This window comes from Excalfactoria chinensis, chromosome 13, assembly GCF_039878825.1.
Source record: "Excalfactoria chinensis isolate bCotChi1 chromosome 13, bCotChi1.hap2, whole genome shotgun sequence".
Taxonomy (NCBI): domain Eukaryota; kingdom Metazoa; phylum Chordata; class Aves; order Galliformes; family Phasianidae; genus Excalfactoria; species Excalfactoria chinensis.
The window spans coordinates 5,856,131-5,871,385 of record NC_092837.1 but is presented as its reverse complement, the minus strand read 5'-3'; the positions used below and the strand labels follow the sequence as shown (position 1 = coordinate 5,871,385).

Sequence of the window (15,255 nt, the reverse complement as noted above, 5' to 3'; positions counted from 1 at the left end):
TTGTAGTACCTAATATTCAGTTTTACTACCTAAAACGGACATCTGAGGGCCTGGAGCACAGGAGAAGGAATGTTTTTCATACACATAGGTGCCCTAAAACAGGCTAAAAAGAGAAGTTGCTAACAGCAATAGAGACTATAATAGAATTCAGTTTAATATACAACCTTTCCAATTCCAGGTATCCCAAAGAGCCTTGCAAAGTAATATGTTAAGAAAAGGTAAGCAGTGGCATAGCAACTCCATATAAAAATACTGTGGTTATGATTTAGTTTAGCAATAGCTCATGCTATTTAGACATTAAGGAATAGATTTAGCCTAGTTTTCCACCAGCTACCTTCCAGGCCCAGGATCTCTCAGGAGAGAAGTTCAAGCCACAGAAGACAGATGCACTCAATAAAGAAACTGCACTTTCCAAAATGAATATGATCCAAAGAGTTACTGGAGGTAGCTGGTGAGAGAACGTCTCAGGTTTTCAAATTGGAATCAACTCATCGTTATGAGAAACAAATGAGATCTCTGAAGATAATTGGAACTGAAAGATTACGTGTGCCTGATGGGCAGGCGGCATCCGCAGAAGCGGTTTCTTCCCAGGTCCTTAATAGACCCCTTATTTCAAGAGGTAATAGAGACATTCTGTTAGCTTTCATCTCCATGAATAATAATTCTAAATTTAGTCTTGACTGTATGGAGGCTTGTGGAGTTAATAAATTGCTTGTCAAATCGCTGGTGAAAATGAAAGGCAGATAGAAGGGAGTAAGGACTGTACTTAGTGAGGCCTGCTGCTCAGACCTTGCTGCCGCAGAGTGCAGGGCCCTGCTACACATTGCCATCTACACCACGATGATTTGCTTCATGCAGAGTGTAAGTTCTCTTTTTCTGGAAAGGGATGATTGCAGGCTTTCCTACAGGAACAAGCCATCTGCGGGTTGTCCTTCCTCTCTTGCTACAAGATCAGACATTTGTACGTGCTTCCTGTTCTTCCTCCACTCTGAGGGAATTACCCCCCTCAGCTTCTCCAAGGGCGATCAGCTAACTTAGTGACATATGGTTAAAGCACAACACTGCCAAGTATGCAGAAAAGCCATACTCCATGAGACTTTCTCCCTGAACAGAATGAAGTTGCAGAGAAGGTGCTATTAAACTGGAGGCTTTTACATCCTTTTTGAGACAAAAAAATCTAAATAAAGGAGAAAAGCTGAGGCCTAGAGACTTTTGGGTGCACCTCTATGTGTGTATCCCATGCAGACCTGTTCTCAACCACTTGGACATGTCTTCAGTGCACAGCTGCCTGGGATGGGTGACCTTCATGGGCTCCAGTGCCTGCCAGTGATTTTAGGTTATGTGTAAAGATCATTGCATCTCAATCATCAGAGCCTCAAACACCTTGTGTTCAGCTCTGCTGTAACATTATACTATAACTCCGAGCGGCTCATTTCAAAAGTCTGAGGGTCTGAGAAGCATTCAGAAATTCTGACTTTTTCTAAGGCAGTAGAAGACTCTCAGGGCTCTATCACTTATTTCCTCCCCCTAGTAGCACCTCTGCCAGCTTAACTTCAACAGTATTTCAAGTCCACTCTACAATCCCAAGATCACTGGAAAGTTAGGAGCAGCAAAGGTGTGTTTGTCCCCTTAATTTATGTAGAACAAAATTGTTGTTTCTCTGCAACATGATAAGGGAGACGAGAGTGAGAGGTTAGAAAGAAATTGAGGGCACCCTCTGCCTTTTCCAGTCTGCTGCACTGAGGAGCTGGAACCCATTACCGGGCACGTCTAAAATATCTCACAGTCCCACACAGATTAATTTTAGGTTGGTCGGCTCATTGCTTTTACACCTTGTGTGCAGGTGTAAAATTTGATTTCCAGCATTTAAATTTAAACAGCCCGTAGGATTCTGTAGTGGTGCTGGTGGGCACACAGGATTGTCAACAAGCAGTCACATTACTTTTACTTCCAATCCAAACACAGCATTCCTTCTGACTCCCTCCCCTTAATCAATTCAAACAAAAAGCTTCATATGTTACTTCCTTTTTTTTTTTTGCAAATGGCAGGCTGCCAATATTGTGTGGGGATTTGATTTCTATTTCAGATTCCAAAAGGGAACTCCTGAGATGGTAGAGGAGAGGATGAGTTAAAAGAACAGAAATGTAGGATGGAGTATATCAAACTGGTTGGAGGACAACGTTTGTATTTCATGACAGATCTGGAGATTTTGTGTAATTGTAAATATTGAAGAGATTTGGAATGTACCAGCCAAAGAGAACAATGACAATAGTGCTACTTTTGAGCAGGAGGATGCAAGCACATCTGGAAAAAGGATGTGTCAACCCAGATAATTCTAACCTAGAAACTGCAACTTCTTGAATCCCAGACCTGAACCTGAACCACACAGCTGCCTGACTGAAAACTCCTCCTTTTCTTTTTCTATGCACACTGGTGTACAGAAGAGAAATCCCACAATCTTCTCAGACAAGTCCTTTGAAATCAAGCTCTTCTCTTTTAGGGAAGGTGTTAATTGCAAGCCATCATCATCTGTGGCTCCAGGGAAATCATCTACAGCTGAGGGCTAACATGTGCCAGGCTTAAAAACTGAGTGCAGTTATGCCTCTCTCCTATGCTATTTGGACGTTCTTTCCCCCCCCTCCTCTTTTCTCTCCTTTGAGTAGAAATCAGCATAAAGACTCAAAGAAGACTGCATTGTGAGTTAGGAAAAACAGTGCCATGTCTTACGTGCTCTGTCCTGCACTTACTTACCTAGACTTCAGCAAGGGATGTGTTACAAGAACTGCAGAAAGTACAGATCTCTGTCCTGTCATCATAAGAGCATCAATAAAGCAAAAAGAAGTTTCTTCTTGTACTTCATCCATCTGCCAGGCAGGCTTTGACTTTTGTGCAGGGAAAGTTGCATGGTAGGTCATCTGTAAGCTGCCTGAAACACAAATCCCAGCAGTAACTCTTTTAATATCTTCCTGGTTCTTGTACCAAAGCATGTGGTGAGACTTCTTGTCTGGGTGTTGCAAGATAAGGAGCATGCAGGTCTCCTCACGCTGCTGTCACTGCAGTTTACTGCAGTTTTCAACTGATCTGGGATTTAGCAGAAAAGAGTAATTAAGGCAGGATGAGTTCGGTAGAGTAAATTATCCCTCTTTCTTGCTGTGACCTGGTGTTACCCCTACCCAAGGTATTAAAAACCAGAAACCCCCCAGGATTCCTCCAGGCTTTGCAGATGCTTGCAGTATATCTGTTACTTAAATTTAGGAATGCTTACAATAAAAAAGAACTCCAGCTCCTGAACAGAAGCAGCAGGAACACATGCACCATCCCTCCAGCTTGCTGTGCACAAAGGACAGCAACAGACTGTATTTCCTGAGCTTTCCATCATCTGTCCCTGCACACCCCTACCGCTGTGTCTGCTAATGCCTATAATCACTAACTGTGAAAACAGCACCCATTTGCCTTCACAGTGCCCAGAGTCTGCTCGGACTCTAGCCAACACGAGTAGCAATTCAGTGTGCATATAGCACTGAGTGTGCACTCACGAGAGCATATTAATACAATTACAAGCGCAAACGAAGCTCTTTTCCCCTAAATAAGTTCAGCCTTGCAATCCTAAATCAACAATCCAGTAAATCTGGAAAAACAAAGGGTTTACTTAATAGCAAGATGCAGCTTTCTTTCTTTTATTATTCTGTTTCTTCAACTGTGTATGCGATGCTAAATGGCTTTAAACAGCCATTTAGCCACCCACAGAGAGAAACTAGGTTTACAGATTTTCTCCTTGCATAGTTTTGCTATGTGTCCTCCCTGGAGTATTGGCATTTTATTTGTTTTCCTGCTTAGAGAAATGGATGGATCCAATTTGCAACCCCAACAAAGCTGAATAGCAGTTAATTCTCCTCCGCTCCTCGCCCCCCTGATTTTACAGCCTGGTTTGATGGAGGTAAAAAAAAAAATCTATGAGAGCCAGAAGGTGCAACATACAGAAGACAAATACCAGAGGCCTCCTTTTATTGTAATCCTGGGGAAAAAAAGGATGCATTTCTGGTGAGACAAGTTAAATAAATGAGAATGACAAGAGCAGTGAAAGGTTTAAGCAAGGTGACCCTGAGGAAAGACCAGATGAACTGGTTTTAGCCTGAAGAAAGGATAAAGTGGTATGTCATAACAGTGGTTTTCTTTCAAAGAAGCAGGGAACAACAGTCTCTTTGCCAAACCCACACTAAGCAGGAAGTGATGGCTTTACACTGCTGCAGGACAGATTTAGGGCAGATATGATGAGAAAAAGAACTGCAGTTGTGAGGATAATAGTGGCAGAAAAATGGACTCTACCTGGAAAGCAGATACACTGGGGAAAGCCAAGAGCCTCCACAGCAGCCACCCTGAGTGGGAACTCGCACACCTGCCAAGCACAGGAGTGATCCAATTTTGCACTGGGGGAAGCTGCTAACATTGCCCTCTTGCTTTGGTAGGCATTTCTTACCAAATTTGTCTGATTTTTGTCTTCTTGGGTAGCATCTGAGAGCCTGTGCATGCTTGGTAGATAGATGCAGCTTCACCCTCTTTCACAGATATCTTGCATTCAACCCCATTTTTTCCTCTCCCTTTGCTCTGACACTTACTGTCTCTGCTGTTCATCATCCAGAGCTAAAAATCCAAGGGTTGGTTTGATTATCTTATTACCATGGTGACCGGGATGACTTTTCTGCCCATGTGCGCATGGCAAGATGCTACAAGCCTCTACTTCAATGCAAACCAGGAGAACTGTTATCTGCATTTTTCTCTTCATAACTCAGGGCCATCTCAATGCAGTAGCTGGAACTGCTGCACAATGCAGTTATCTGTTAAGCAACAGGTGTTCAGAGAGCACCAGAGAGCTTGGATCTGCACGGACATCTTTTGTTTACAAGATGGAGAGCAAGATTTCAGTTTGAATTAATGTTTCCTAAATGTCAAAACAGTATCAATCCCAGGAGTTGATTATATCCTAGTATTTAGAGTCCTGCAAAGGAAAATAAGTTGTCATGTAAGGGAATGCATAAACTCAAATATGGCTAAGTGTTTTGGTGTCATTCAGCAGAAATAGAAACAAATAAAATAGAACATGAAAAAAAAAGGAACAACAGAAATATTAAAGAAACAACCATAGGACTGGCATAAGATCTGGGAGATTGGTAGGATTTGGGAAACAATCTCCAAGCAGAGCTTAGAGAAAAGGGTTTCGAATCTGGCTATCTCCATTTCATTATTGTTAATGGAATCTCCCATGTCCAAATGAAAGACTAATTTAAGTCTTACTTAAATATGCCTTGAGTCATTTTAGTGCATTTAAGCCTTAATTAATCTTCCCTAACTCTTTTTGTCACTTCCTTTGAAAGGAAGATGAGTTTAATTAAAGAAACTGTCAACTTTATTTTAGTCTTAGGGTTTTTTCTCTTAACTTTGAAAGGTCTGGGCTCTCTTGCTGTCTAAGATCTAGTAGATTAAACGTTCCTGTACCTTAAGGACATGTCAGTCTACCACTTGGATTACTTGCATTGTGCTTAGCTACAACATTTGGACTGACTTCAAGGCTTTGTTATGATAAGAAATATTAAGGTTTTAATAAAAACAGCATTCAGGAAAGAACTTTCATTTAATACTTTTTTTTTTTTTCTTTTTTTCTTTTTTTTTTTCTTTTCTTAACTCTTCCAGACCCATCCATGGGGTATTACTTCAGATGGATTTGACCTGGATTACGTGTACTTTCTCCAGATAACAAGGATAGCCGTTCTTGATCTCTTGAACATGGAGGCTCACATAGGAGATCCCTTCTTTTCTGACATAACACTACAGCAATAAATCAGTTTTCTGCTGCTTGTATCATAGACAAATTCATCTAACAGAACACCTGTGGGTATGATCCAGCAAGTAAGAGGCCCCAGCAGGTGCACAATGATCCAACCCTGAACAGAAGGATGGAGCCCAACAAGGAAGCACAGAACTGTGCTAAATCTGCCACTGCCATTTTTATGCCACGTGAGTTGCTCAGTTCTGGACCTTCAGGCCCCCCCAGCTTCTCACATCAGAGAACTGCTAAGTGGCTGTATAGGCTTGCAGTTGTTGTTTTACAAGTGCATTTTGGAAATATGCTGGTTCTGCTGCAGTGCCTGCAATCTCACCGTGTCACTTCAATTGAAAGGACAAAAAGTATAGTGCTGCAGATGATGGTCTGTGTGTTTTTACTGCCTGTCAGACCAAGGTGCTTCAAGAGGTGATGCCCTGGAACATGCTGCCCAATGAAGTGGTGGAGTCACCATCCCTGGAAGTTTTCAAGAAAAGGGGAGACGTCACACTGAGTGACATCCTTTAGTGTTGTGTTGCTGATGGGTTGAGGACTGGACTGGATGACCTTAGTCGTCTTTCCATCCTTAACGATTCTATGATCCTATGAAGAGCTGTAAAGAGAAAACTCCTTTTACATTAGCAGCTTGTTTCATCCAGCTGAGAGAAGTTCATCAGGGGAGAGGAATCAGACAGACTCAGGGAAAAAGTCATGAGATCCATGCAAAAGGACAGGTGAGAGGTGTTGGATGACCACGTGATTGGGAATTTCCTTCTACTGTCTGCCTTCAGAGCATGGGAAGTCCCCTGCACCCACAGCCTTAAATTCCTCGGCTCTTGTTCCTGGAGAAAATTAAGGGATGAAACCCTGGTGGCTTCACAGGGCTGCCCCTTCACTGCATGTGGGCTCATTTCTTCCTCCGTCATCTGGATACATTTGTCATTTCCAGCTCCGGCCAAACATATTCCAATCCACTCTTGTTTACTTTAGATTGCTTTGTCTTTAATGTAGCATACAAGGATTTTATGTGCTTCTGTTTCATCAGTGTAATTCTTTTGTTGCTATGGCAATCAGCTTCAATTTTCTTTCGTTCTGGCAATTGTATTTTTATAGTCTCCTGCTCTCAAAGAGATAAGCTGCCTTGTATATCACACAGACACTAAGTATTGCCTCTATATAGACACAGACAACCTTTGCTTTAAGACTTCGTTGCTGTTATTTGCAACAGTAGTTTACTGTTGCTGATGTCATTTTTATTCCTTTCTTTTTTGTGGCTCTGTTTCAAATAGGCCGTTTGCTCGAATTTACTGATCTATGCTGTGGGAATGCAACAGTGTAAGAATGGCACTCCTGCTGGCATTTGGTGGCTGTGGAGGGCACACATTCAAACCCTGGGCTTCAAAATACAGATGAGCACAGTTGATTGAACAGAGTAAGTGCCACCCCAAATTCTCTGCAGCCTTCTCACCCAGCTACAGAGAAAATAAAAGCAAAAAGTATAAGGTCTTGAAGAAAATAATGTCTCAAATCTACCAGCGCATCTTAAAGTCAGATTTTCCAAAAGATGAGAAGTGGGTACTCCATCATTTTGGATCACATAATGAAACACTTCATCAGAGGTTCAAGGCCACAGCTTGTGATGGGAGGCAAGATATGAGGGCAGGAAGGCTGCTGGGCAAACACTGCCGTGAGAGGAGGCCAGCCTGCAGGACATACATGTCCAGCACCATGGGATGGAAGTGATGCTCCCCTCACACTAGATAATCTGCAGTCAGTGTCTCTAGATGGCCAAGAAAACATTCATTTGAAACATTATCCTCTGTTTAAGCATATGTATACCAAGACTTACTTAGGAGTAAGTACAGAACTGCAAACACGGAGAGATAAAATGGCATACCAAGGTCAGAAGGGGAAAATGTTGCAGGGATAGAAATAAAGCTGAGATTTCCCAAGTTCCAACTATCCCTAGTCAAATATACAAATGGCTAATCAGCACATTCTTTGCAACCTGCTGACGTGTTTGAAAATCTGTGCATATTTTTTTCTCCCCTTAAAAAGCTTGTGCCATTCATTGTTAAGCTCTGGAAACACTCCATACTAAAGTTATCAAGTCTGTCATCTCTTCAACATCGTGAAACCAGCCTCCTCACTATCCTCTCCACCAGGCAGAGAGTGGAATAGGAGACAGAAGTAAGGGAGTCATTCTGCCAATATGCTCAACTACGTATTACATTTGTTAGGCCATATGGCTTTCTGTTCGTCCCTAATGAACATTAGGTAGCACTTAAAATTGGATAACATATTAAGGAGTAGAAACTGAGAAATCACACCCACTTGTCTCCGCAGCTTTCCTGTAGCACACCAAAGCTCTTCCCCGCTGACAGTCATGGTCCTACATGCTCACGAACCACTGAAGTATTCATGGCATGACAAAGTGGACATAGGAACCAACACTGGCTGGATTGTTCCCGTTCCCAGCAATATAGAGTGGCAGGGCTTTATTATTTGATAAGCTGCACTCCTATTATGCAAGAAGATGTTCATTCATTGGAGTGAGATCCATTGTAAATGACATGGGAGAATTTTTTTTCCCCTCTACAAAAAACCTTGCAACTCAAATGCAGGGAATAAATCATGCAGTCCTTGGGGAGATGATTTGCCTCAAACAATCAGGCTTCCTAGGATCGCCAGTCAGAAGCAGTTAGCATATGACTGCTGCTGCTGTGTGCCTGCTCCAGAAGAATTCTCCTTGTCGCTTTGGGAGATAAAAGGCTGCACCAGATGGCAAATAACAAAGAAATGGAGTGCTGAAAAGCTGACTGAAGATCTGATGAGTGGATGATATTTTATTTCTTTGAATTATTATTTTAATACAGATTTATGCTTTTCAAAGAAACTGCATTCTTCAGTGTCTTTCCTGGGATGGAGAAGATGCAATCCACTTCCTCAGACAGGATCATTTCAGAAATTTCCTATCCATTGAACGGCCACTATTTCTGTTGAAATATTGATTTCTCTGTGGTTCTTTTTTGTTGTAGTTGTTTTCTCTTGATTCCAGTTTTGGAACATTTTATTTTTTTCCCTGACAGCAAAATAAAGTTACTGATGAAGAGGATGTCTTCAGGAATGTTCTCAATGGAAGGATCAAAAATATTCAAAACCTCCTGATATCTCCCCATCCCAAGACTTGGGCTAACATCACTACCATCGTATTGAAAATAAGACAGCCAAACTTGAAGGTTCACTATTACTGTTTCTACTACCCAGAGTTCAGTTTTAAGTGCAAGCACCATCATTTCTCTTTTTTGATTTGCTGCTAAGCTGTTTGCTTTTTTGGGTTTTTTTTATGTTGTTGTTTTTTTTTCCACCCCCCAAAGGTGGTTTAAGAGATTTTACTTATAATGAGCCATTACTCAATGTCATGTTAAGCTTTCATCCAATCATATTGGTAATGTTTTAAGCTTGGTTTCTCATCCCGGTTATTGCACTACATTGATCTGTGTGAACCAAATACATTGCTCTAGTATTGCTCTCTCTCAATTCCCCGCAGAAAAGCTTCACATTTCAAAACCATTTCCTATGGCCTCAGGAAAGTAATGGATTTATAATAGTCTGAGTACGAGTGCACACAATCATTTAATAAGCTTATAACTATAAGCACAACTCATGAAGATGGTAGGCTTTCAAGCTACATACTGACACGTATGCTACCCACAATAGGTAAAGGAAGAAGAGAACTATAATCACATACAGCTCATGCAGCAAAAAAACAGTCTTTTCTCTTGCCATGTTTTTTGTCAGATAGATACAGGACTTCTCTGTAGCCCTTAGTTAAATAAAACTGTTCCTTCTCCATTTTTCAAAGCAAAACAACTGTCATCCACAGAACTCCACAGTGACAATATACTGCAACCTCAAGAGACCCTGAACTGTGACACAAGGTCTTCTTATTTTCACTGTTCCTTGTCTGGATGCAAATAACTCATCTGAAGCTCTCTGCTCTGCCTGTTGACTCGTCTGTCTGCACCCCTCCCAGGAACACCTCTGTAACTACCAAAGGCATCCATATCAGGAGGCAAGTCAACAAAAACAGCTTAGAGCACTACAGAACACCCCCCAAACCATTGTATGGCAATGTTCTGCTCAACTCATTGACTACAAAAGGTAGCCTAGAGCAGTTACACTCTTTCCTTTGGTGTCTCAGCAATTCCTTAGAGCAAAGTGATGTAGACATAGGGATTTGGAAGCAGCAGATCAATACAATTACCATAGTTCACCCCAAACCAAGATCCTTAATGAGTTCTGCTCTACAAGAACATCACTGTCCTGCACATGCTCCAGTACCAGAAACCACATATTAGTAGCCAACACAGGGCTCCTCTGGGAAAAAGCAAGCCGATCTACACCATTCAAGACAAATATCTTGCCCACAGTGGCAAGGAAATGTTTTTGACAGAGGTTCAGGTCCATTAGAGAATGATCAGAAGAACATGGCAGAGGGAAAAGGAAAACAGACCCACAGAGCGAACTACAAATCTGTAAGTGGCACCAAGGAACCTGGTAGCAGAGGGAAGATAACTCTCAGACGTGTAGAGCAGCAGATGTTTGGATGTGCTTCAGTTTATGCTAGTGTGGAAGTCCCACTCAGGCATTTAGGTCTGGCTTCAATGCTTGAGTCAAAGGAGCTCTATTCCAAATTACTTCTCAGCAGAGCCAAAACAACTTGCAACTTCAGCTGATCTCAGAGATGGCCTGTGAAAACAGCAGAAACTGAGTTATGCTTATGGCGATTTCACTACTCCTGACTTTGCTCAAAATTAATGTGAATGTAAGCAAGTCCGTACTTAGGAAAAAAAAAAAAAAAGAAAAAGAAAAAGAAAACAAAACAACAACAAAACAAAAAGAACCCAAGAGAGATGGGATGGAAAAGGCAGCAGAACTCTTTGAGACACACAGACTCCTCCCACAAAAAAGAAAAAAGAAAGGGAATTTGAGACATTTTAGCTGGCAAACCTGCACAGCAAAATGCCAGCAGTTTCTGAGCAATGTCCAGGAGAAATCTCACAAAGCAGGCAGTCATTTGTCAAAGAATCCCATGGAAAGATTTAAAAACTTGACTGAAAACATGGCAGTTTTCCTTTGCTGTCTTTTCTGGCTCTTCTTGTTTTCTTTAACCCATTTTTTAATGTTTTCCAAGTAGAATAGGCAAACCTCCAAACTGAATGTTACTTCATTTAAATTTCAGTGGAGCAAAGGATCTCCTTGACAAAGAAAATCCATCTCCTTCAATGGTAACAATCCTTCCGCACATCTTGGTTTGAGATCCAACTGAAATATTTTAAGTATAACGGCACTGAACTTCAAGGATTTGCTCTCATCTGGCAATGAATTATTATACTCTTTGGTTAATTTATTCATAACATCAGTATGTCTGAAACAGGAACAGTGAGAAGCACGATCACTTACAGCAGTATTTGGTTGACGTGAGATTCATCTGTGCTTTTTCATTCTTCTACAGTAGGTTACGCTGTGGCAGAAGGAAGAAGAAAGGAAGGAAGGAAGGAAATGAAAGAGGGGGGAAAAAAGGGCTTTTAATATACTCTCATTGAAATATTTTCCAAAGAAAAGTAGTCAACATGTTTTTAAGTAGTTTTGGAAAGAGCAGCAGCTGTATCCGATGTCCGCTCTCTCAGCAATGACGTCAGTTTGTTGTTGTTGTTGTTGTTTATTCTCTATCTCCTACTGAATTAGAATTTTTCTGTACTTGCTTTAGCCATCCAGACTTTAAGCCTGCCAAGGTTTATATTAAAATCTACGGGAGGAAGTGTTGCTTGACTCCCTTAGGATTTGGTGGGGATTTTGTTTTTGAACCAAACACATTTGGCAAAAAGCTTCAGATTGTTTTCTGATTCCATCATTAGCACTGTGACTCTTCCATCGTAAGCTGAATTTTACCCAAAAGTCGCACTTCCTCCTGCGCTGACGCACTGGCATTACAGCACTTTATCAAAGCAGTTCAGAAATGATGTGTTCCTGTGTAGGCAACGATAGCGTGAGGGTAATTTTTAAATGAAAAAATGAAGAGCAAGTAATCTGTCATAAATGAAGTTTTTGGTAAATAAAAAATTTATCCTGGATTTCTTTCCTGGGTCTACCACTTGCCTTGGGCAAAGAGGAAAATAGGGCAGTTTGCTTTAGGGGTCTGGTTCCTATCAAAGGAAGTGGATCAGAAAAGCAAGCCTAGGTGCAGCAGTATTTTTCAGTACTGACTTCAATGGGTTTTCCCCCACACAAACAAAACATAAGTCTCTGCTTTTGTTCCTTCCAGACTGACATTTGGCCAGACATTAATACTGGTCCAGCAGCCCAGCACAGCATATCTTACCTTGCTTTCATCTCTCTGCACTTATTTCACCATTTACTTTGTCATGCTTTCCAACTAGAATGACAAGGATGGTTGAATGCTTCCATGCATACAAATGTCTCCCAGTCCACAGACAGTAATCAATATGTTGATAATGAAGAACTTGTAAACATACCCACTGTGCTGGTAACCATCTTTGGCATTACAAGCTGTGTGGCCGTACTCTTCCTTTTGTGTGCAACAACGCCATGGGGCAGCAGAGTTTGGGTTGCAGCCATGGGCCTCCAGGGAAAACATTTTTCTGATGAGACATGACTGAGTTCTCCCAAAGCCTCTGCCTGGTTGCTGGGTTTGTGCATGAGCACTTGGTGAATACTACAAAATGTCTCCCAGCACCCAAACCTTCCATCTCACTGTGCATCGGTTACTAGCTGGAGATTAGAGTAGATGGAGATTTTGTCGTAGTAGCCAGAGCAGAGACAGGATTCTGAGCAGCCAAAAGGGGGGATGTTATCTGTGTGAGCGCTGTGCTTCCTAATCCCTAAGCACTTATTTGCAGCTCCCCGGTATCCAATAATTATTGCCTTGGAACCTATCCAAGAGCACTTTGCTGTGAGTAAAATTCAGCTAGACACATTCTGCATAGCACAGTCTCCCTGTTGGATGAATATCGCTCACTGCATCAGGTCTCTGGCAGAGATTCTAAACTCCAAATTCCTGTTTCTAACAAATTCTCTCCAACTTTGGCTTGTAAATTATCATTCCACCAACTTTCCTGCAGGACAGCTCATTTGCAAGAATAAGGAAGAGAGGGATTTCAGGAAGGATGCATGAAAATTAGACTCACCTTGGCCTTGATTTCAAAGAGCACTTAAGAACTGGCTTAGAGTTTTCAGGAGGATTTCAACGTGCCTTCAATGTTCTCCTGAGCTAGAAGCATCTTACTTCAAAATCTTGTTTGTAAAGACGTTACAGTACCCATTCTGCAGTTCTTATTGCTCTTCATAACTGCAAGGAAAAGAACGGGAGGAGGTAGGGAACACTGAGACACTTCTTTATAAAGAATATATAAATAAATTATATTGTCGTGTGAAATTAAAAAACATTATTGCTAAATAATAAATAAATACTAAATAATACATTTTTTTTTTTTTTTAAAGGTTAACAGCTGATTTCTGTAGGGAAGCCATGAATTAAACATCATGCAAAACAATTAAACTCTGGGAAATAGGATTTCTGATATAGTGGTCAATAATTAAAAATGAATGCGCTACTTCACTCCAGGGAAAAGCAGTAAGATGTCATGCTTTCATGCCATGGGGAACAAACATACCATGCATCTCCAGCTGGAAAGTTCTACAAAATAGAAAGCAAAAACACAATGAGTGGCAGAGATTTAATCTGAGAAACTGCTACACAAAAGATTCAGGCTGCAGTTGCTATTTCTGAAAGAGAGACACCACTGAGAGACACTCACTTCTCCCAGCAGCAACCTTCAAAATTCTCCACCTGCACTTACTTGCAAATACAATTCCTAACAGCATGGGCATCCTTACAAGAAAATCCTGATTGAGGTCCACCAACTGTGACAGGTTTGTCTAGAAATTGGTTGCTGGCAGCATAACCAAACCACAGCTTCCACTTGCAGACAATGTCTATGGCTAAAAGACTTTGGTTGTTGCCCAGGAGCAAGTTTAGCTAAACACATGTAAGAGTTGATGCTTTTTTTTCAGCTTTCTCTGAACAAAACGTATTATACACAGTATAAAAATATACTCTAATGTGAACTTACAGTTCTGAATGGAAGCTTACTTGCCTACAGCTATTCTCTTTACTTTTTATTCTGTGTTGCACTTCCCCAGAAAGGTGTGCTTGGGCACAATACATAGTATAACAAATAAAACACTGTTGTTTAAGCCAAAGCCAAGTATCTTCTGAAATGATCATTAACACTGCCATAACTTAATTCCTGCAGGATGTATCCAGGAGATTTGTCCTATGCATGAGTTAGTTTTGTGCCAGCAACCTGAATACATTGCCTACTACCTATACCTGAGCTATGTGAAGAGATGATATCTATTACTGTTTGCCTTCCTATGCCCAATGCTTGGGGAATAGTGTGAACTGCTTGCCACAGCCAACATGTATTCGAACAGATGGTAAAAATCTCAGTTCCTGCCAACAAGAGTCAAGAGATGCCACTAAAATCCATTTAGAATAGAGAGAAATAATTAAGAAAGCATCTACCTGAGAATTTACCTGAGTCTGAGAAACCTGTTGGCTAATAGGTAGTTTCAAAGTGCTTGTACTTACAAAGTGCTTGTTCATTAGATATCTTGTTTCTGCCTCAGGTGGGCACTTCTCTTCAGTGATAAGCAGATCCTAGTTTTAATCCGACAGGAATTCTGCATGTTGTAGGGGCAAGTTGAATGGAGATGCTTTACTTTCTATCTGTTATTTATCAGTGATGCAAGCTATTATGGAAATTATTTTAGATTTGGCAGAGTTTTCCAGAGAGAAGCAATCAAGACATAAATGCTCACAATGGTTTGGATCACAGAGCCATTTTTTTTCTGTTCAGGCAACATCATTCATTTTCCCTCCCTGCTCTGTAGAGCTGCATGGTTATTGGATATGAACCAGTGACTGAAAAGTGGGTCATCGCTTTGTAACGCGTCCACAGGAGATGCCAAGAAACTTTTCCAAGATCTTTCACATAGCCATTGCTTGTGGCTTGATTAGAGTGAGTCACAGGGTTGTACAGAGCTGGCACCCATAAAAACTTTCATATGAGGCAGTGTGAATAGAACATTCAAATGCATTTGTTCTCTATAGGACAGTCTTAAACTCTTTAGCTCTCATCTCCTACCATTCCTTGCTACTGCATTGTTTTCATCACGTAAGATGATTGTAAGATGGCTGTGCAGAACATGCCCTGTCCTGTCATGGCATGATACTTGTCTTTTATTTCCCTAGATGGCAACAGAGGGACAAAAATATCAATAAAACCTCCTTGTTGAATTCACAGGGAAAGTTTGCATTTGTAAAATTACATGTGGAACCTATTTAAAAA

General features: G+C 41.1%; 1 long non-coding RNA gene across 1 annotated transcript in view; it reads right to left on the bottom strand.

Annotated features, from left to right (window-relative positions):
• Positions 1–9,140: 9,140 nt before the first annotated feature.
• Positions 9,141–15,255, bottom strand: part of LOC140258295 (uncharacterized) — a 47,949-nt gene continuing 41,834 nt past the window's right edge. The window contains exons 2-4 of the long non-coding RNA XR_011905234.1: positions 13,030–13,190; positions 11,285–11,345; positions 9,141–10,570 (exon numbers count right to left, since the gene is read on the bottom strand). This is a non-coding gene — a long non-coding RNA (uncharacterized lncRNA). The remainder of the gene's footprint in view (positions 10,571–11,284; positions 11,346–13,029; positions 13,191–15,255) is intronic.